Raw genomic sequence first — 21,360 nt, forward strand, 5'->3', positions numbered from 1 at the left:
CATTAGTGACTACTTTGGAGCTATTCGTTTTTAGAATGAGGGCATCACAGGCAAGACCAGCATTTAATATCCATCCCCAACAGCACTTCTGAAGGTGGTGGTAAGCTGCCATCTTGAACAGCGATAGACCATATGGTATAATTACGGCCAAAATGCTGTTATGAAAGGAATTCCAGGATTTTAATTCAGTGGCAGAGGAGCAGCCATATTGTTCCAAGTCAGGATGACGTGTGTCTTGAAGAAGAACTTCCTGGGGCTGGTGTTCCCATGTATTCACTACCCTTTAATATTGTTGTTACTCCATATAGTCTCACCTTTTCCTTTGATGGAATATACCTTACCTGTGCCTGAAATATCTCCTTTTTAAAGGTAGCCATTGTTCAGCTGCTGATTTTCTCTTCAACCTTTGGTTTAGTTGGCCCAGCTCTGTTTCTTGTGCCATTGAAGTCCACTGTCTGCCAGTTGATTAAGTTTAGCTGCAGCTGCTTTGAACAATCTTCAACCGCCATCTTAAACCGTTTGGTACAATGATCATTGTCCCATAAATGCTCCCCACTATTACTTGATGAACTTGGCCCACCTCATTCCCAAGAACCAATTCAATAGTACCTCCTTTCTTATTGGACTGGACCACATTCTGTTGTAAGAAATTCTCTTGAACACAATCCCAAAATTTTTTACCGTCATTGCCTTGCACTACCAATATCACAGTCTATGTTTGGTAATTAAACTTCCTCTTTAAAACGACTCTCTAATGTCAAGTATCTCTCTGTAGTTTTCCTGCAGGTTTATTCCTCTACATTCTTCCTATCAGTTAGTGGTCTCTCAACTACACCAAGCAATCTAATTACAACTTCTTTGTTCCTTAGTTTTAGCCAAATTGATTCTGTCCTTGAAATGTCTCCTTTCTGCAATGCTGTCCTTAGCCAATATTGCTATCCGCATCTTTTCCTTGCTGTTCTCTTTTCTGAACACCTTGTACCCAGGAATATTAAACATTCAGTCCTGCCCTTCCTTAAATCAGGTCTCAGTTAATCACCAAAACATCACAATCCCACAAGACAATTTGCACCTGCAACTCTCTAATCGTATTAACTATATTGTGTGCTTTCATATACGTACAATATAACCCTGATTTAGACTAAATTACTTATGATTTCTTACGCCCTTACTCTGACTCCACCTATTAGCTTACTATTCTCTATTCTACTTCCAGCATTTCATTTACTGTGGTATTACTTTCTAATATTCTCTTCCGATTTCCACATCCCTGCATAGTTTAAAACTTTCCTAATGCCAGTTGCAACACCTTGCAAAGATATCAGAGAATCCCTACTGTGCAGATAGAAGCCATTCATCCCATTATTGTCTGCACTGAACCACTCCCTGTATCTCCCAGATCCAACCCCTATATCCATTTACCATGGCTAATCCACCAAGTCTGCACATCCCTGGACACTAAGGGGCAATTCAGCATGCCAATCCACCTAACCAGGTAATTAACAGTATCAACAGATTCTGCACAGATGCAAGAAAGCAGAAAAGATCCTAAAAGGATGACAGATCATGAACCTACTCAAGTTGACTACAACGCAGTCAAGATTAGAGTGGTGCTGGAAAAGCACAGCAGATCAGACAGTATCTGAGGAGCAGGAAAATTGACGTTTTGGGCAAAAGCCCTTCATCAGGAATGAAACTGGGAGCCTGCGGAGTGGAGAGATAAATGGGAGGGGGTTTGGGGCTGGGGAGAAGGTAGCTGAGGGTGCGATAGGTGGATGGAGGTGGGGGTGAAGGTGATAGGTCAGAGAGGAGGATGGAGTGGATAAATGGGAAGGGAGATTGACAGATGGAACAGGTCAGGAAGACAGTGCTGAGCTGGAAGGTTGGAACTGGGGTAAGGTGGGTGCAGGGGAAATGAGGAAGCTGGTGAAATCCACACTGATGCCATTGGGGTTGAAGGGTTCTGAGGCAGAAGATGAGATGTTCTTCTTCCAGGCGTTGGGTGGTAAGGGAGTGGCAATGGTGGAGGCCTGAACCTGCCTGTCCTCAGCGGAAAGGCAGGGGGAGTTGAAATGTTTGGCCATGGGGTGTTGGAGTTGATTGGTGCAGGTGTCCCGAAGATGTTCTCTGAAGGGCTATGCGAGTAGGCATCCAGTCTCCCCAATGTAGAGCCTTCCTCATCCATCAAAGCTTTACCTGCACTCCTACACACACCTCCCGCATCTTCCCCTGCCACCGCTGGATTTGCAAAACCTGAGCCCACACCACCCCCCTCACCTCTGTCCAAGGTCCCAAAGGAACCTTCCACATCCATCAAGGTTTCATGTGCACTTCCACACATGCCTACCTTGACTACAAAACAGACTACACTGAGAGACTCTGCCATTGAACCTCTCAGGTATTCCTCAACCATCTCGTACACCAGCACAATTTTGTTGAAGCAGTTTTGGAGACCCCATCAGACCCTGATCTCAAACTCCATAATATATCCATAGCCAATGGATGGAATGGTCAATCTAGATTATTTAGAAAGGAAGATCAAACAATCCCTCATATTCCTTGCCAGTGAATTCACTTGTGCTTTTTTGGAGGCCAGTATTTTATATCAAACTGGGTAAGTTGGAATTCAAATTTAACATTATTACTCTGGTTTAATCTCCGTATAATCACAGACTTTGTAAACTCTAGTTCAATCTCCTTGTAATCACAGACTTTGTAAAGTGTTTAGGAAATCCTGAACTGTCAGGAATCTGACATTATCAGGTTTCTGTCTTTTCCAATGCATTCTATCAACAATAGAACAGACTTCCAGTAAAATACTTGAGGAAATTTAAGAAATTACTGTCTCTGCAGATATCTACTGCAATTCGTAGACTTGTTCCAGACTGAAAGTTACAGCAAAGAGTAAACTTCCTCTTGAGCAATGGTATTTGCTTGTTGAAATAGTATTGCTGATATAGTGCTGCATCTTGTAACAGGTACGAGATATTAATTGTTCAATGATGTTGACCTTTTATTAGTAATAAAAGTAAACTACATTCAGATCTCACAGGACTTTCTCAGAGTACTTGTCCTGAAGCACAACTAAATACCAAGCAATGAATATATAGGAATTTCATTTTATTTCTTTGTGGCATGTGAGCATCACTGGCAAGGACAGAATTTATTGTCCATATCTAAATGCACTTCAGACAGTTGTGGAGTCGACTTCTTGAACTACTGCTGACTTTTTCACATTTTCTGTTGTGGTTTGTTTTAAATAACTGACCTACTGAGCCATTTCAGAGCACTTTTAAGAGTTGACCACATTGTCAAAGGGCCTGCAGTTCCAATATGTATGAAAATTAAATGCCTCATTGAAATCACTTTGCATTTGCTATGATTGCATACACCCATCAAGGGTAAGGAGCTTTGACATATGTATTCTGGACAACATAGATACAGACATATTAAGGGCTGAGCTTTTAAAGTTACCACTGAAACAAGACAGAATCTTTAGGTGGTGATGAGACGGGTTAGATTCGGCACATTGAATTTAAGTTTAAGAACAATGCAACCTTTGCATATTGTTGCGCACCAATACCAGATGTTCAGATCTAGTTGCATCGCATGCTTGCACAACCCCATGCTGTTACTTTTGTATTGATTTTAAATTTACTTCTATCCTTGCCATAAGAGAAACAAATATTCAATAGAGAAGAGAGTGAGAGAATCATGGACATGTTTTATTTTGTTCCTTTTCAGAAATGCCCATGCTGTAAAGTTGCTTTTCTTCATTAAAATGGAACAAATATTTCCTGAACGTAAAACACTAGTCATCAATTTATTTTGATCACAGATAATTTGAAGGACTACTGAAAGATAATTCTTTGGAAGGATTTTCTTTTGAAGCATAGCAATTTTCAAATGTGTAACTTTTTTACTTTTAAAGGAGAGACAAACTATCCAAATTTTCTAATGTTCTACCTTCACTGAAGAATTATTGTATATCAAACTGCATGAAAATAAACAGTGGTATCTCCCCACTATCAATCTTTTCTCACTCCATTTAATTTAATTGATTATCTCACAATGCATGATTAGCTACTAACACTCAATACATTATCTTCAGTACACCCATTGTACAGAATCTCACCTAAAAAGTCAAATCTTCATCTCATAAGGGAGATAAGAATGAGATCATGAACTATGACATATTCATTTTCTCTCCCCTCCTGACACTGTGCATTTATCATGTAGCCTTTTTGCAAGTTGGCTTGCAAACCCACATGCACAACATATGAGGACAAAGCTATCATTCTGAGAGCTTTTGAAAATTTGAATTTTCTCCCAACCCACACTGCCTGTCTGCTATTTTTGTGAGCTAGTGTGGCATTTATAAGCCTTAAAAAAAAACTGCTTTGATGAAGGGTTTGAGATTGACCACTGTCCAGCAGCGGATATCTCATTGAGGAGTTGGAAATATTCTGACAGGCATATATCATATGTTTTAAAAGCTTTAAATGTCACAATTAAATATTGTATCATGATACAAGCATGGACTACTTTCTAAACGGTGAAAAAATTCATAAAGCCAAAGTACAAAGGGATCTGGGAGTGCTAGTTGAGGATTCTCTAAAGGTAAACATGCAGGTTGAGTCCGTGATTAAGAAAGCGAATGCAATGTTGCCAATAATCCTAAAATGGTTGGAATATAAAAGCATCGTTGTGCTACTGAGACTTTATAAAGCTCTGATTAGGTCCCATTTGGAATACTGTGTCCAGTTTTGGTCCCCACACCTCAGGAAGGACATACTGGCACTGGAGCGTGTCCAGCGGAGATTCACACGGATGATCCCTGGAATGGTAGGTCTAACATACGAGGAACGGCTGAGGATCCTGGGATTGTATTCATTGAAGTTTAGAAGATTAAGAGGAGATCTAATAGAAACTTACAAGATAATACATGGCTTGGAGAGGGTGGACGCTAGGAAATTGTTTCCGTTAGGCGAGGAGACTAGGACCCGTGGACACAGCCTTAGAACTAGAGGGAGTAAATTCAGAACAGAAATGTGGAGACATTTCTTCAGCCAGACAGTGGTGGGCCTGTGGAATTCATTGCCGCAGAGTGCAGTGGAGGCCGGGATGCTAAATGTCTTCAAGGCAGAGATTGATAAATTCTTGATGTCACAAGGAATTAAGGGCTACAGGGAGAATGCGAGTGAGTGGAGTTGAAATGCCGATCAGCCATGATTGAATGGCGGAGTGGACTCGATGGGCCGAATGGCCTTACTTCCACTCCTATGTCTTATGGTCTTATGATGTCAATGTACTTTAACAGCAGCAAATCATCATAGATCTTGGTCCTGAAATGGTAAATTGACGACTACATTGTTGAAATGTGTCAGGGTACATAATGCATTGGATCATTAGTGTGTTAATCAGCTTATATCAGTTTAAGAAACAAAATCTGCCATCAGTTCTGAAACTGTTTTATTCAAAAAAGGGATGACTTACTTTGCAGAGACTGAACACTAACACTGACACTTCCAACAATCTCTCCCTGGACCATCTCTCTACCATCAAACATCAATCCATTGCTTCCATGACAATCTTTTCTGGTGATCCTCCCTCCATGGTGTCCCACCCTACTGTTTCCCATTCCCACAGAACTCACTTATACCTCTTTTGCAAAATTCATTAACAGGAGTAATCTGATTGACATCATTTTTAGCCTATTCCTGACCCACAGAACTAATTTTTTCCTTCTTTGACTATTTTTCTGTTCCTTTGTTCAGTCTCTTCTGACCTATGTTTGTGACTCTTCTGATGCCTTTTGTGATTTTAAAAGTTTCCAATTCCCTAGCCCAAATGATCTCATCACCAAATCTCTGCATCACCTTACACCACCAAGATGGTCATAGACTCATAGAGGTGTACAGCATGGAAACAGACCCTTCGGTCCAACCCGTCCATGCCAACCAGATATCCCAACCCAATCTAGTCCCACCTACCAGCACTCAGCCCATACCCCTCCAAACCCTTCCTATTCATATACCCATCCAAATGCCTCTTAAATGTTACAATTGTACCAGCCTCCACCACATCCTCTGGCAGCTCATTCCATACACGTACTACCCTCTGCGTGAAAAAGTTGCCCCTTAGGTCTCTTTTATATTTTTCCCCTCTCACCCTAAACCTATGCCCTCTAGTTCTGGACTCCCTGACCCCAGTGAAAAGACTTTGTCTTTTTATCCTATCCATGGCCCTCATAATTTTTCAAACCTCTATAAGGTCACCCCTCAGCCTCTGATGCACCAAGGAAAACAGCCCCAGCCTGTTCAGCCTCTCCCTGTAGTTCAGATCCTCCAACCCTGGCAACATCTTTTCTGAACCCTTTCAAGTTTCACAACATCTTTCCGATAGGAAGGAGACCAGAATTGCATGCAATATTCCAACAGTGGCCGAACCAATGTCCTGTATAGCTGCAACATGACCTCCCAACTCCTGTACTCAATACTCTGACCAAAAAAGGAAAGCGTACCAAACGCCTTCTTCACTATCCTATCTACCTGCGACTCCACTTTCAAGGAGCTATGAACCTGTACTCCAAGGTCTCTTTATTCAGCAACACTCCCTAGGACCTTACCATTAACTGTATAAGTCCTGCTAAGATTTGCTTTCCCAAAATGCAGCACCTCGCATTTATCTGAATTAAACTTCATCTGCCACTTCTCAGCCCATTGGCCCATCTGGTCTAGATCCTGTTGTAATCTGAGGTAACCCTCTTCGCTGTCCACTAAACCTCAGATTTTGGTGTCATCTGCAAACTTACTAACTGTACCTCTTATGCTCGCATCCAAATCATTTATGTAAATGACAAAAAGTAGAGAACCCAGCATCGATCCTTGTGGCACTCCACTGGTCACAGGCCTCCAGTCTGAAAATCAACCCTCCACCACCACCCTCTGTCTTCTACCTTTGAGCCAGTTCTGTATCCAAATGGCTAGTTCTCCCCTTATTCCATGAGATCTAACCTTGCTAATCAGTCTCCCATGGGGAACCTTGTCGAACGCCTTACTGAAGTCCATATAGGTCACATCTACTGCTCTGCCCTCATCAATCTTCTTTGTTACTTCTTCAAAAAACTCAATCAAGTTTGTGAGACATGATTTCCCACGCACAAAGCCATGTTGACTATCCCGAATCAGTCCTTGCCTTTCCAAATACATGTACATCCTGTCCCTCAGGATTCCCTCCAACAACTTGCCTACCACCAAGGTCAAGCTCACCATTCTATATTTCCCTGGCTTGTCTTTACCGCCCTTCTTAAACAGTGGCACCACGTTTGCCAACCTCCAGTCTTCCGGCACCTCACCTGTGACTATCGATGATACAAATATCTCAGCAAGAGGCCCAGCAATCACTTCTCTAGCTTCCCACAGAGTTCTCGAGTACACCGGATCAGGTCCTGGGAACTTATCGACTTTTAATTGTTTCAAGATATCCAGCACTTCATCCTCTGTAATCTGGACATTTTGCAAGATGTCACCATCTATTTCCTTACAGTCTATATCTTCCATATCCTTTTCCATAGTAAATACTGATGCAAAATATTCATTTAGTATCTCCCCCATTTTCTGCGGCTCCACACAAAGGCCATCATGCTGATCTTTGAGGGGCCATATTCTCTCGCTAATTACCCTTTTGTCTTTAATATATTTGTAAAAACCCTTTGGATTCTCATTACTTCTATTTGCCAAAGCTATTTCATGTCCCTGTTTTGCCCTCCTGATTTCCCTCTTAAGTAAACTCCTACTTTCTTTATACTCTTATAAGAATTCACTTGATCTATCCTGTCTATACTTGACATATGCTTCCTTCTTTTTCTTAACCAAACCCTCAATTTCTTTAGTCATCCAGCATTCCTTATACCTACCAGCCTTCCCTTTAACTCTGATAAAAATATACTTTCTCTGGATTCTTGTTATCGCATTTCTGAAGGCTTCCCATTTTCCAGCCATCCCTTTATCTGCGAACATCTGCCTCCAATCAGCTTTCGAAAGTTCTTGCCTAATACCGTCAAAATCAGCCTTTCTCCAATTTAGAACTTCAACTTTTAGATCTGGTCTATCCTTTACCATCACTATTTTAAAACGAATAGAATTATGGTCGCTGGCCCCAAAGTGCTCTCCCACTGACACCTCAGTCACCTGCCCTGCCTTATTTCCCAAGAATAGGTCTAGTTTTGCACCTTCTCTAGTAGATACATCCATATACTGAATCACACTTAAGGAATTCCTCTCCATCTAAACCTTTAACACTATGGCAGTCTGAGTCTATGTTTGGAAAGTTAAAATCCCCTACCATAACTACCCTATTATTCTTACAGATAGTTGAGATCTCCTTACAAGTTTGTTTCTCAATTTCCCTCTGACTATTCGGGGGGTCTATAATGAATCCTAATAATGTGATCGTCCCTTTCTTATTTCTCAGTTCCACCCAAATAACTTCCCTGGATGTATTTCCGGGAATATTTTCCCTCAGCACAGCTGTAATGCTATCCCTTATCAAAAACACCACTCCCCCTCCTCTCTTGCCCCCCTTTCTATCCTTCCTGTAGCACTTGTATCCTGGAACAATAAGCTGCCAGTCCTGCCCATTCCTGAACCATGTTTCTGTAATTGCTATGATATCCCAGTCCCTTGTTCCTAACCATGCCCTGAGTTCATCTGCCTTCCCTGTTAGGCCCCTTGCATTGAAATAAATACAGTTTAATTTATTAGTCCTACCTTGTCCCTGCCTGCCCTGACTGTTTGACTCACTTCTGTTCTCAGCTGTACCCGTCTCAGATCGATCTCTTTCCTTACTATCATCCTGGGTACACCCCCTGCTCCCCCCACCCCCGCCCCCCACCTTACTAGTTTAAATCCTCTCAAGCAGTTCTAGCAAATCTCCCTGCCAGTATATCAGTCCCCTTCTAATTTAGGTGCAATCCGTCCTTCTTGTACAGGTCACTTCTACCCCAAAAGAGATTCCAATGATCCAAAAATGTGAATCCTTCTCCCATACACCAGCTCCTCAGTCATGTATTCATCTGCTCTATTCTCCTATTCCTGCCCTCACTAGCTCGTAGCACTGGGAGTAATCTAGATATTACTACCCTTGAGGACCTCCATTTTAAATTTCTGCCTATCTCTCTGTAATCTCCCTCAGAATCTCAACATTTTCCTTTCCTGTATCGTTGGTTCCAATGTGGATAATGACCTCTTGCTGGCCCCTCTCCCCCATGAGAACATTCTGCACCCTCTCTGAGACATCCTTGATCCTGGCACAAGGGAAACAACAAACCATTCTGCTTTTTTTCTGCTGGCCACATAAATGTCTGTCTGTACCTCGGACTACAGAATCCCCTAACACAATTGATCTCTTGGAAGCCGACATATCCCTCGTCGCATTACAGCCAGTCCCTATACCAGAAACTTGGCTGTTCGTGCTACATTAATCCTGAGAATCTATCACCCCCAACATTTTCCAAAACGGCATACCTGTTTGAAATGGGTATATCCACAAAAGACTCCTGCCCTAGGTGCCGACCTCTCTCCCCCTTCCTGGAGTTAACCCATCTATGTGACTATATCTGAGACTTTCCCCCCTTCCTATCACTGCCATCCATCACATACTGTTGCTGTTGCAAATTCCTCATCGCTTCTATCTCTCCAACCGATCCACTCAATCTGATAAGATTTGCATCCAACAGCATTTATGGCAGATATAATCCGCAGTAACCCTTAAACTCTCTTTAAATTCCCACATCTGACAAGTACATATCACTGTAACGGCCATTTTTGCTCCTTCACGATCTACAGACCCAGAAAATAACACCATCTTATTCCTCTACAAACACTGCCCCAGGTTAAATTAATAGCTATGGCTTATATTTTAAGTTTAATCAAGAGACTTATCTCCAAAAACATATAACCAAGAAAGAACCCACTATACTCACTACTGCAGCCTTTCTCTTGGACAGACTTAAAACAACAATTAAGTTCTCTGAGTCTGTGCTGTGAACTTCACCCAACAGCTCCTCCAAGATTAATTGTGAATTTCACTGTTTGTTAATCTTCCCAGATGCACTCCGATGTCCAGCGATACACGTATTCAAACAGCAAAGGCCGTTCCCGTTCCCTCTCCCGTTCCGTCTTCTGTCTTCCCTCTTCCCTCTCCCTCCCCCTCCCCCTCTCTCGTGCACTGTCCTCACCATGTGCTTCCTTTGTCTGCTCTTCTCCCTTTTAAAACTGCTGTTGTTTTGACTTTTTTTTCCTAAAGTTCCAAAACAATGCAACAGCATATAAAACACTAATTTCTGCTCCTGGAATTCGAGGAAATCACCTCCAACACCTAAAATACCTCAAAAAAGGAGCAGCTCTTACAGCCAGAAATTTTTCCCATCCTCCATCTTGGATTACCCAGAATCCTCTCTGAAGGCTTTTTGTTTAATCCTCAAACAGAGGCCCAACCATTCGCATTCAACATCACCTTCCTCTGCCTGGCTGAACCGATTCTCACCCTGAGGAACATAGAGTCATAAAGTCTTAGAGATGTACAGAACGGAAACAGACATTTCAGTCTAACTTGTCCATGCTGACCAGCTATCCCAAATTGATTGAGTCCCATTTGCCAGCATTTGGCCCATATCCCTCTAAACCCCTTTTCATGTACCCATTCAGATGTTCTTATAATAATGTTCTTATTATTCCAGACTCCATCATATCCATTGGCAATTCATTCCATACACGAAAATTTGCCCCTTAAATCCCTTTTAAATCTTTCCCCTCTCACTTTAAACCTATGCCCTTGGGCTTTGGAGTCCCCTATCTCAGGGTAAAGATCTTGGCTATTCATCCTATCCATGCCCCTCATGATTTTATAAAACTCTATAAGGTCACCACTCAGCCTCTGACATTCCAAGGAAAATAACTGCAGCCAATTCATCTGCTCCGTACAGCTCAAGCCCTTCAACCCTGGCAATGTCCTTCTAAGTCTTTTCTGAACCCTTTCAAGTTTCACAACATTCTTCCTATTGCAGGGAGACCAGAATTGAATGCAGTATTCCAAAAGTGGCCAGACCAGCATCCTGTATAGCCACAACATGACCTCCCAACTGTGCTACGCTATGCACTGACCAATAAAGGCAAGCATACCAAATGCCTTCTTCACAATCCTGCGATCCTTCTGTGATTACTATTCTATCTACTGTAACTCCACTTTCAAGGAACTATGAACCTGCACTCCAAGGTTTCTTTGTTCAGCAACATTCCCCAGTACCTTGCTATTAAGTGTATAAGTCCTGCCCTGATTTGCCTTTCCAAAATGCAATACTTTGCATTTACCTAAATTAAACCCCATCTGCCACTCCTTGGCCTGTTGGCCTATCTGATAAAGGTCCCGTTGTACTCTGAGGTAACCTTCTTCGCTGTCCACTACACCTCTAATTTTGGTGTCATCTGCAAATTACTAACTGTATCTGTTATATTCACATCCAAATCATTGATATAAGTAACAAAAAGCATTAATCCTTGCAGCATACTGCTGTTCACAGGCCTTTTGTCCAAAAAGCAACCTCTACCACCACCACCCTCTGTCTCCTACCTTTGAGCCAATTTTGTGTCCAAATGGCTAGCTCTCCATAGGTTCTATGTGATGGAACTTTATTAATCAGTCTACATTGTGGAATTTTGTTGAACGCCTTACTGAAGTCCACACAGACAATGGCCACAGCTCTGCCTTGATCAATCTTCTTCATCACTTCTTCAAAAAATCCAAATAAGTTAGAGAGACACGATTTCTCACACATAAAGTCATGTTGACTATCTTTAATCAGTTCTTGCTTTTCCAAATACATGTAAATCCTGTCCATCAGGATTCCCTCCAACAACTTGCCCACCAATGATGTCAGGCTCACCAGTCTATAGTTCCCTGGCTTTTCCTAACCACCTTTCTTAAATAGTGGCACCACGTTAGCCAACCTCCAGTCTTGAATACCTCACCTGTGACTATCAATGATGCAAATATCTCAGCAAGGGGCCCAGAAATCACTTCCCTAGCTTCACACAAAGTTCTAGAGTACACCTAATCAGATCCTGGGGATTTATCCATCTTTGTGTTTTAAGACATCCAATACCTCCTCCTCTGTAAAATGTACACTCCCCAAGATATCACTATTTATTTCCCCAAGTTCTCTCACCTTCATATCCTTCCTGATCTCTTTATTCTTCTGAGTTCAGCCTTGTAGTGCCTTTCCCTATAGTTTATTATTGGAGTTGTTTTTCCAGATGCATTAATCACATTTTCTGAATTCATTGGCCGATCCCTCTACTTCTCCAGATCCCCTTTCTCCTTTGTGAGTCTCATTAATACCTACATTTTTTGGCCATCTATCCTTTATATCCTCCAATAAAATGGAGCACATCTTTTTCATTACATCTTCATGAAATTCATTTTTCTATGTTAAAGGTGGTAAACATTAACTTTGATAAATTAAATTGTAAAGTTATTTAAACTATTTATAAATGGGGAGGGTTTTATAATGTGAGCACAACTTTGCAATAAAAACTTGTCGCTATTTGACAACTTTATCAAAGCACCCATGTATGCACATTGACTTAATTGTATATTAGGGTAATGCTTACATAGATATTTATTGTGGGCAGCACGGTGGCACAGTGGTTAGCACTGCTGCCTCACAGCGCCGGAGACCCGGGTTCAATTCCCGCCTCAGGCGACTGACTGTGTGGAGTTTGCACGTTCTCCCCTCCGGGTGCTCCGGTTTCCTCCCACAGTCCAAAAAAAAATGTGCAGGTCAGGTGAATTGGCTATGCTAAATTGCCCGTAGTGTTAGGTAAGGGGTAGATCTAGATGTAGATGTAGGGGTATGCGTGGGTTACACTTCGGCGGGGCGGTGTGGACTTGTTGGGCCGAAGGGGCCTGTTTCCACACTGTAAGTAATCTAAACTTGGTACAGAAGATGTTGAATTAATCTGAGTTTAGTTTATAAACTGGAAATGCCTTTCCCTTTCCCTTCTCTGATTAACAATTGCCAGGTATGTTATCTACAACATTCTTTTTGGTAAGGTAATTAAAGTTTCTCGAAATGTCAACACAATATAGGTGATTATCAGGTTACGTAATTGGAGGCTTTCTGTTAGTACAATAGTCAATGATCAAGGATAATTGCTAGCTGTTTGCTTCAAAGTTCAGCCACTTTAGTTTTGCGAAATGAACACAATTACAATCAGGAAAGGCATTTGGGGAGCTTACCCAACATACAGCATTGGTTAAGGCAGAATAAAGAAAGAATAATTGGCTGTAGATGGGGTTTGGGGTGTGGATGTCAAGTAGTTCTGGTTGCAAGAAAGCAGGCTGCTATTCCCAATCAATATTTTCCATGGATTTACCTCAATCAATGCTGCTTCAAAAATGACAGATTAAAGAAACTTGGATTTTAGATATTAGTGGTAGTGTGGCCGAGTGGTCTAAGGTGCTGGATTTAGGCTCCAGTCTCTTTGGAGGTGTGGACTTGAATCCCATCGCTGCCAGCTGGCATTTTCTGCAATTGCTGTTGTTCTGGGGCAGCACAGTGGTTCAATGGCTGGCAATGTTGCCTCAAAGAACCAGGGACCTGGGTTTGATTCCTGCCTTGAGCGACTGTCTGTGTGGAGTTTGCACATTCTCCCCCTGTCTGCATTGGTTTCCTCTGGGTGCTCCGGTTTCCTCCTACAATCCAAAGATGTGCAGGTCAGGTGAATTGACCATGTTGAATTGCCCATAGTGATAGGTACATTAATCAGGGGTAAATATAGCGTAGGGGAATGGATCTGGGTGGGCTACTCTTCGGAAGATTGGTGTGGATTTGTTGGGCTAAAGGGCCTGCATCCACAATGTAGGGAATCAAATCTATATTTGTATTCAGTATGTTTAGACATGTTATAATACAGGTCTGGGATAGGTGGGAATTGAAACTTGGACTTTCTGACCCAGAGGTAGGGATACTACCATTGTAGGAGAAAGTGAGGACTGCAGATGCTGGAGATCAGAGTTGAAAAATGTGTTTCTGGAAAAGCGCAGCAGGTCAGGCAGCAACCAAGGAGCAGGAGAATCGACATTTCGGGCATAAGCCCTTCTTCAGGAATGAGGAGGGTGTGCCAAGCAAGCTAAGATAAAAGGTAGGGAGGAGGGACTTGGGGGAGGGGCTTTGGGAATGCAATAGGTGGAAGGAGGTTAAGGTGAGGGTGATAGGTCGGAGAAGGGGTGGGGGTGAAGAGGTTGGGAAGAAGATTGCAGGTCAAGAAGGCGGTGCTGAGTCCGAGGGTTGGGACTGAGATAAGGTGGGAGGAGGGGAAATGGGGAAGCTGGAGAAATCTGCATTCATCCCTTGTGGTTGGAGGGCTCCTAGGCGGAAGATGAGGCGCTCTTCCTCCAGGCGTTGTGTTGCCATGGTCTGGCGATGGAGGAGGCCAAGGACCTGCATGTCCTTGGTGGAGTGGGAGGGGGAGTTAAAGTGTTCAGCCACGGGCTGGTTGGGTTGGTTGGTGCGGGTGCCCCAGATGTGGCCTCCTCTACATTGGGGAGACAGGCCGCCTACTTGCGGAACGTTTCAGAGAACACCTCCTTGGCCTCCTCCATCGCCAGACCATGGCAACATGATGCCTGGAGGAAGAGCGCCTCATCTTCCGCCTAGGAGCCTTCCAAACACAAGGGATGAATGCAGATTTCTCCAGCTTCCTCATTTCCCCTCCCCCCACCTTATCTCAGTCCCAACCCTCGGACTCAGCATCGCCTTCTTGACCTGCAATCTTCTTCCCAACCTCTCCGCCCCCACTCCCTCTCCGGCCTATCACCCTCACCTTAACATCCTTCCACCTATCGCATTCCCAACGCCCCTCCCCCAAGTCCCTCCTCCCTACCCTTTATCTTAGCTTGCTTGGCACATCCTCCTCATTCCTGAAGAAGGGCTTATGCCCGAAATGTCGATTCTCCTGCTCCTTGGATGCTGCCTGACCTGCTGCGCTTTTCCAGCAACACATTTTTCATCCTATCATTGCACCCATTTTGAAAGATCGTGATCTCAAGAAATACAGTACAGATTTTTACTTGTTAAATTTCATTCACTAAAATATAGACATTATGAAACAACCTGTTCAGAAATGTTATGACACACTTCTGGAGCAGGTGGGACTTGAACTGGGGCCTTCTTGTCCAGAAGTAGGGATGCCACTATTGTGCTACAGAAGTCATTAAACATGATTGTGTCCTACTGTTTATTGTCTGGGAAGTGCAGGCTGGTAATTTAATCAGGGTGTTTTAGATGACTCAGGGACTCAGGGAGTATGGTAAATAACAATAATTTATTTTCACTGGAGGGGAATCTGGAACAAGAGGGTTGTTCCCATTGCTTTCATGTATGAATTTAATACTTGTTCCAGGATTGGGCAGAAGTAGTAAGGCTCAGGTTGTAAAGCCCATTATCTTCTCAATTTCCTCCTAGATATGTCTGGAGCAGGAACTATCTTCCAGACACAAGGTCAATTAAAGCCTTAAAATGACCACTTCAGGCCTTATCCAACCATGGCTGGCATTCAACCAGGAATAGGCACGGACAGTGCTATGTGAGCAAACCATCAGGTAAGTCCTGACAGCCTACCTGTGACCTGCTCTGGCCAGATTCCTATCATTTGGACAACCTGCACCCAATAGAAAAACTGACAAATGACAAGGGAGTGGCCTGCAGAATGACATTTTATTGTCTTTGACACCAATTCCCCTCCTTCCTTTGTCACTAGGGCCTGCCTAACTGGCTCCATTTGTCTCTGTTACTGGCTTCCTTCTCCTTTGGCCCAATTGCAGTACCAGCAGTGACCATTGCCTCCTGATGGCACTAACTGTACTGGAGTGCTGCTTCCCGTTGATTGGCCGGTAGCTCTCAGAGATAGGACAGAGCTGTTTTAGAGCTGGGAACACTGAGGCATCCAGCAGATTGCCCGTTTGGAATTGTGTTGGATGAAATTGACTGCCGTTAGTTTACACTGACGCCACAACCACTGTGAGCATTAATTCTGCCCAATCTGTTTACTCACAATCGATATTCTGATAATGCTACACAGTTTCATCTATTAATATTGTCAAGGAGAATGTGGTGGACACCTCATGGGTTACAGTTACATGTCAATCACTCAACTTGGACAGACTATTTAATTCACACTGGCAGAGATGGAAACAGGTTTTGAGCTTGGGTCACTATCTGCATATTGGAACTGCTTTTGGATTAGTGGTGCTGGAAGAGCACAGCAGTTCAGGCAGCATTAAAGGAGCTTCGAAATCGACGTTTCGGGCAAAAACCCTTCGTCAGGAATGTCATCCTATAAGTATGAGAAATAGTATTGAATGGTAACAAACCCACAGCTGTGGAGACTAATTTCCACGAGGGTGCTGACACTCATCCATTTTAAATTCAGTGAAGGAATGGCAGGAACAAATGAAAAATAAGGCTACTCCATTTTGCAGAGGTTTTAGGGTCTCTTCTGCAGAATTAGCAGAAAAGGGGCATGTTCACCTCAAATAAATTCCCTTCTTTTGTCGCCTGATTAAGCTTTTCAGAATTGTGCCATCAATTGATGCTCATTGTCTACTACACTGCACTTAATTATTACATTTTAAATTGAATAAGAAGTAATGTAAGCAAGTGAAAAAAAACTATTTGAATTATATTATTTAGCAATTGCTAAAGGAATAGACTTAGAGCTTTCACATGACCCCATCCTGTATCAATATGAGCTGGGTGGTATCAAATAAAATAGTGCTAAAGGTCTCGTCATATTAAACATAAGTACCTACAGCACAGGGTTCACAATAATTAAAGAAAGTGACTCATTGGCAGCTTTTCAAGGTTAAGGAGCTGTGGGCTGGCAAGTTCCACTCCCTGAATGACTTCATCCTAACTTCGTGGAAGAAATGGCTAGTGAGATAATCATAAATTGGTTTGAACTTTCAAAAATTTGCTAGATTTGGGAAAGTCTCATTACAGTGAAAGAACACAGAATTGGCAAATCATACATTATGGAAGAGGCCTTCGGCCCATCAAGTCTATGACACCAAAAATATACTACCACCTATATCAGAAATAATTTCCTGTATTTGGCCCATATCTTTGGATGATATGACACTTCCAGCACTCATTCGAGTACTTTATCAAGATTGGGAGGTTTTCCTCTTGGGCAATGCATTCCAAACCCCCATTACCCTCTAGGTGAAAATATTTTTCCTCAACTCCCCTCTAAGTCTCTAGCCTTTCCCTTTAAAATTATATCTTCTTGACTCTTCAACTGAAAGGAGCAGCTGCTTTCTATTCACCCTATCCATAACCTTTGTAATTTTATAAACCTCCATCAGGTCCACTTTCAACCTCCTCATGTCCAAAAAAATCCCAAGCTGATCCAGCCTCTCTTTATAGCTGAAATACTCCATCCCAGGCAACATCCTGGTGAATCTCCATTGCACCCCCCTCCAGTGCAGTCACATCCTGTAAGATAGTGAATGTAACTTCTGTATTCAAAAAGGAGGTGAGACAAAAAACAAGAAACTAAACAAAGAATCTTATAGGAGTCTGTATGATTTAACCTATAGTGACAAATGTAGAAGAATTGTGTGAGAATCCCTACGAGGTCTATATTGATGTTGGGAGCAATTTACTGTATCTTTTAACGAAGTTTTGGGTGTCACAGTGAGATTCTCACCAGGCAGTAGTTAAGGGGAATAATTGCTTTGAAACAACCTTTTGAACAGCAGGTGTTGCCTCATTAAAACGTAACCCTCCATCTTAGCATCAGCTGTGAGCAAGCTAGATGCTGAGAATTTTTGACATGGAACTCAGAGCAGACACCTGGAGACTTCTGCTCAATGCTTACTTTGAAGGACCCTCATATTGGACTTTGGGCACCAAAATCTCAGGGCACATTTCATGGGCACCAGCCACACATACTCCATACACACAGATATTGACATTCAACCTATGTCAGCCTGTAAGAACCCTCCTGGTTCTGATATTTCTGATCTGCTTCCAGGACACTTCTGCACTTCAATGCTGCACCTTGGGCCTCAATGGCAACTATCATTGTAATGCTGCAGTAAGAACTCTGTGCGCTCAGAGACATGTACCCAACACATGGATGAGACCAGGCTGCATCCCAGGCTGTTCAGTTCCTTCCTTAGTTCTCACTCACTAAGCGTTTGCATAAAACAGCTCCTTATGAAACTCTGTGTGATATTTTGCTTAATAATGCTCATATGGATCACTTTTGGAGCTATATTCCATTTAAGGTGCTATATAAATATATATTTTTGAGGTGATTCATTTATGACAGAGATTGAGTAATCACCAACTTTACAAAGAAGTGTTCTGGCCCTGTTTTATTTTACTTCAATAAGATTACATAGGATATATGGCAGTTTGTGACAGTGAGCACTGAGGGTTCAACCTACAAGTCAGATAGTGGGTGGACATGTCACTGTAAGCATGTGCCAACTGCCTAGGCAGCAAACTTCCCGCATGTGATTCAAACAAATGCCAATAGGTAAAATTCAAAGATGAGGTATCCTTTGGAGCCACTTTGTCTCCAGACTGTGCAGGCCTTGCCTTCAGTCCACGCCAGGCCTCACCTCCAGACCACACCAGAAGATAACATGAAAGATCTTGCTAGGTCTCAAGAAGCGAAATGGAGCCAAGGGGGATCACAATCAGTCAGCAGGTACCATCACAGTCAGTCAAGGAAGTTATCCAATTACACTAACATGTGAGTTAGTCAGTGTTGTAAGTCCAGTGCAAACAGCCTGAGAATTACAGACTTGGTAGTTGGGTTGCTGTTGAGATATCTATCTAGCAGGGATGGGCTATGTTTTTCCTGCAACAAGACAAAAAGCGAGATTATGTATTATAGAACTTGTTGGTGATGTGTCCCCTGTTAGGGAGTGGTAAATACAGAGGGCAGGAAGGATTAGGATCCTGCGAGGTCCCAACAAGTACTTCTGCATGTAGTGAATCATCGGCATGTGGTACATAGAGAATGAGGCAACTTTATTAGAATAATAATTAGAATTAGAATTAGCTTAGTTGTCACATGCACTCACATGAGTACATTGAAAGGTTTACAAGTCACCATTTACAGTGCCATCTAAGGTACAAATGTACCTAGGTACAGATTCTTAAGTACAAATTCTTAGAAAATAAATTAGAAAAATAAAGAAATATAAGTTCTAGCATTAAGATCTATATGCCATCTTAGGTACAAAAGCACAAAAATAATATTAATAAATTAGGAAAATAAAGAAATATAAAATTCAGAATAATGGTCCTTCCAACCAAGCCTGTGTTGGCACTTAGCAGACTGTGCCGGGCCTTGCCTTCAGTGCATTCCAGGCCTCACCTCCAGACTGCACCAGAAGATAACATGAAAAGTCTTGTTCGGTCTCAAGAAGAGAAGCCCTCTGTAAAACTCACTGGTATAATTCAGCAAAGTTATTGCTCATGGCAAAAAAATGGGGCAAGAACAACATTGATACAAAATTGGGTGAATGGCTGGTTAGTGGCTAATTGTTATTAATTTGTGCTGAAGGAACATATGTTGTAGAGTTTTCAAGAGATCAGTTTTGGGTTTCTTACTTTTTCTAATATACATTACTTATGTATATATCTAATATATATTACATATATCTTGATATATTAGCCATAATTTCAAAATCTGTGGATGACGACAAACTTAGAAGTATTTTGAACTAAAGTGTAAATGGAGGAGGGAGTAGAATTCCAAAACAGCACAAACAAGTTGATGGAGTGGGAAGACATATGGCAGGATCATATATGGTTCAAACGGCTTACACAGGATGTGGGGCAAGAAGCCATGGAAGATTTGGAAACAAGGATGGGAATTTTAACAATAAGGTGTTGCTTAACCTAGAGCCAATGTAGATCAGCCAGAGCGCGGATGATTGATGAATAGTATAAGAGGATTATGATGTTTAATTATGTTAATTCTTGACAGATTTTATAGTTATGATTGTGCTGCTGAGTTTTCACGGTAATTTGGCTATATAACTTCAATTGAGTAAAACCAACTCAGTACCTAAAGCATTATGGATGTGTTTGGCTAAATATATTCCAGCAGAATCTTCTTTCTGTGATACTTGTTCTTTGGAATGAATCTTTTTCCAACTACAAGCAGCTTAAATGTACTGGAGGTATTTCTATGATTGAACTGTGTACTAACTGTTAATGGTGTGTTAATTGAATGCCAGAATTTGATTAGTTGCAAAGGAATATATGCAAATGTAATGTAAATACATGCAAATTGAGACTGGATGTTAAATATTGCTTTTCTTCCATATGTTTTATTTATAAATACAGCTGCAGCATTATTGTAAGACCATAGGCATAGGAGCATAAATTAGGCCATTCAGCCCATCGAGTCTGCTCCACCATTCAATCATGGCTGATAAGTTTCTAAACCCCATTCTCCAACTTTTTCCTTGCAACCCTTGATCCCCTTGATATTCAAGAACCTATCTATCTCAGTCTTAAATATACTCAATGACCTAGCCTCCACAGTCTTCTGTGGCAATGAATTCCATAGATTCACCACTCTCTGGCTGAAGAAGTTTTTTCTTATTTCCGTACTAAAAGGTCTTCCCTTTACTCCAAGGCTATGCCCTCAGGTCCTAGTCTCTTCTACCAATGGAAACATCTTCCCAACATCTACTCTGTCCAGGCCATTCAGTATTCTGTTTGTTTCAATTAGATTCCCCCTCAGCCTTCTAAACTCCATCGCGTATATACCCAGAGTCCTCAAATGTTCCTCATATGTTAAGCTTTTCATTTTTGGGACCATTCTCGTGAACCTCTTCTGAACAAAGCCCAATCTATTAAACTTCACCTCATAAGACAGTCCCTCCATATTTATTATCAGCTTAGTGAAACTTCTATGGATTACCTCCAACGCTAGTATATATTTTGAGTGGATTTCTGAAACACAACATGATAGATTTCATACCTATTTGTTTGCTGAAGTATTTTAAGGCATTGATGCAATGCTGTTGTGTTAAAAGGATTATATAAAGATAGAACTATAGAGTAAAGAAATAATTTGGCTGGGAAGAAAAATGTCACTAAAAGAACTGCAGATGCTGGAAATCTGAAACAAAAATAGTGCTGGAGAAACTCAGCAAATCTGGCAACATTTGAGACAGAAAAACAGAGTTAATAGAGAACAGGACTGATGAAGGGTACTGGAGTTGAAGCGTTGTCTATTTTTTTCTCTCTACAGACCTGCTGAG

This window comes from Chiloscyllium punctatum, chromosome 10, assembly GCF_047496795.1.
Source record: "Chiloscyllium punctatum isolate Juve2018m chromosome 10, sChiPun1.3, whole genome shotgun sequence".
NCBI classification, from domain to species: Eukaryota; Metazoa; Chordata; class Chondrichthyes; order Orectolobiformes; family Hemiscylliidae; genus Chiloscyllium; species Chiloscyllium punctatum.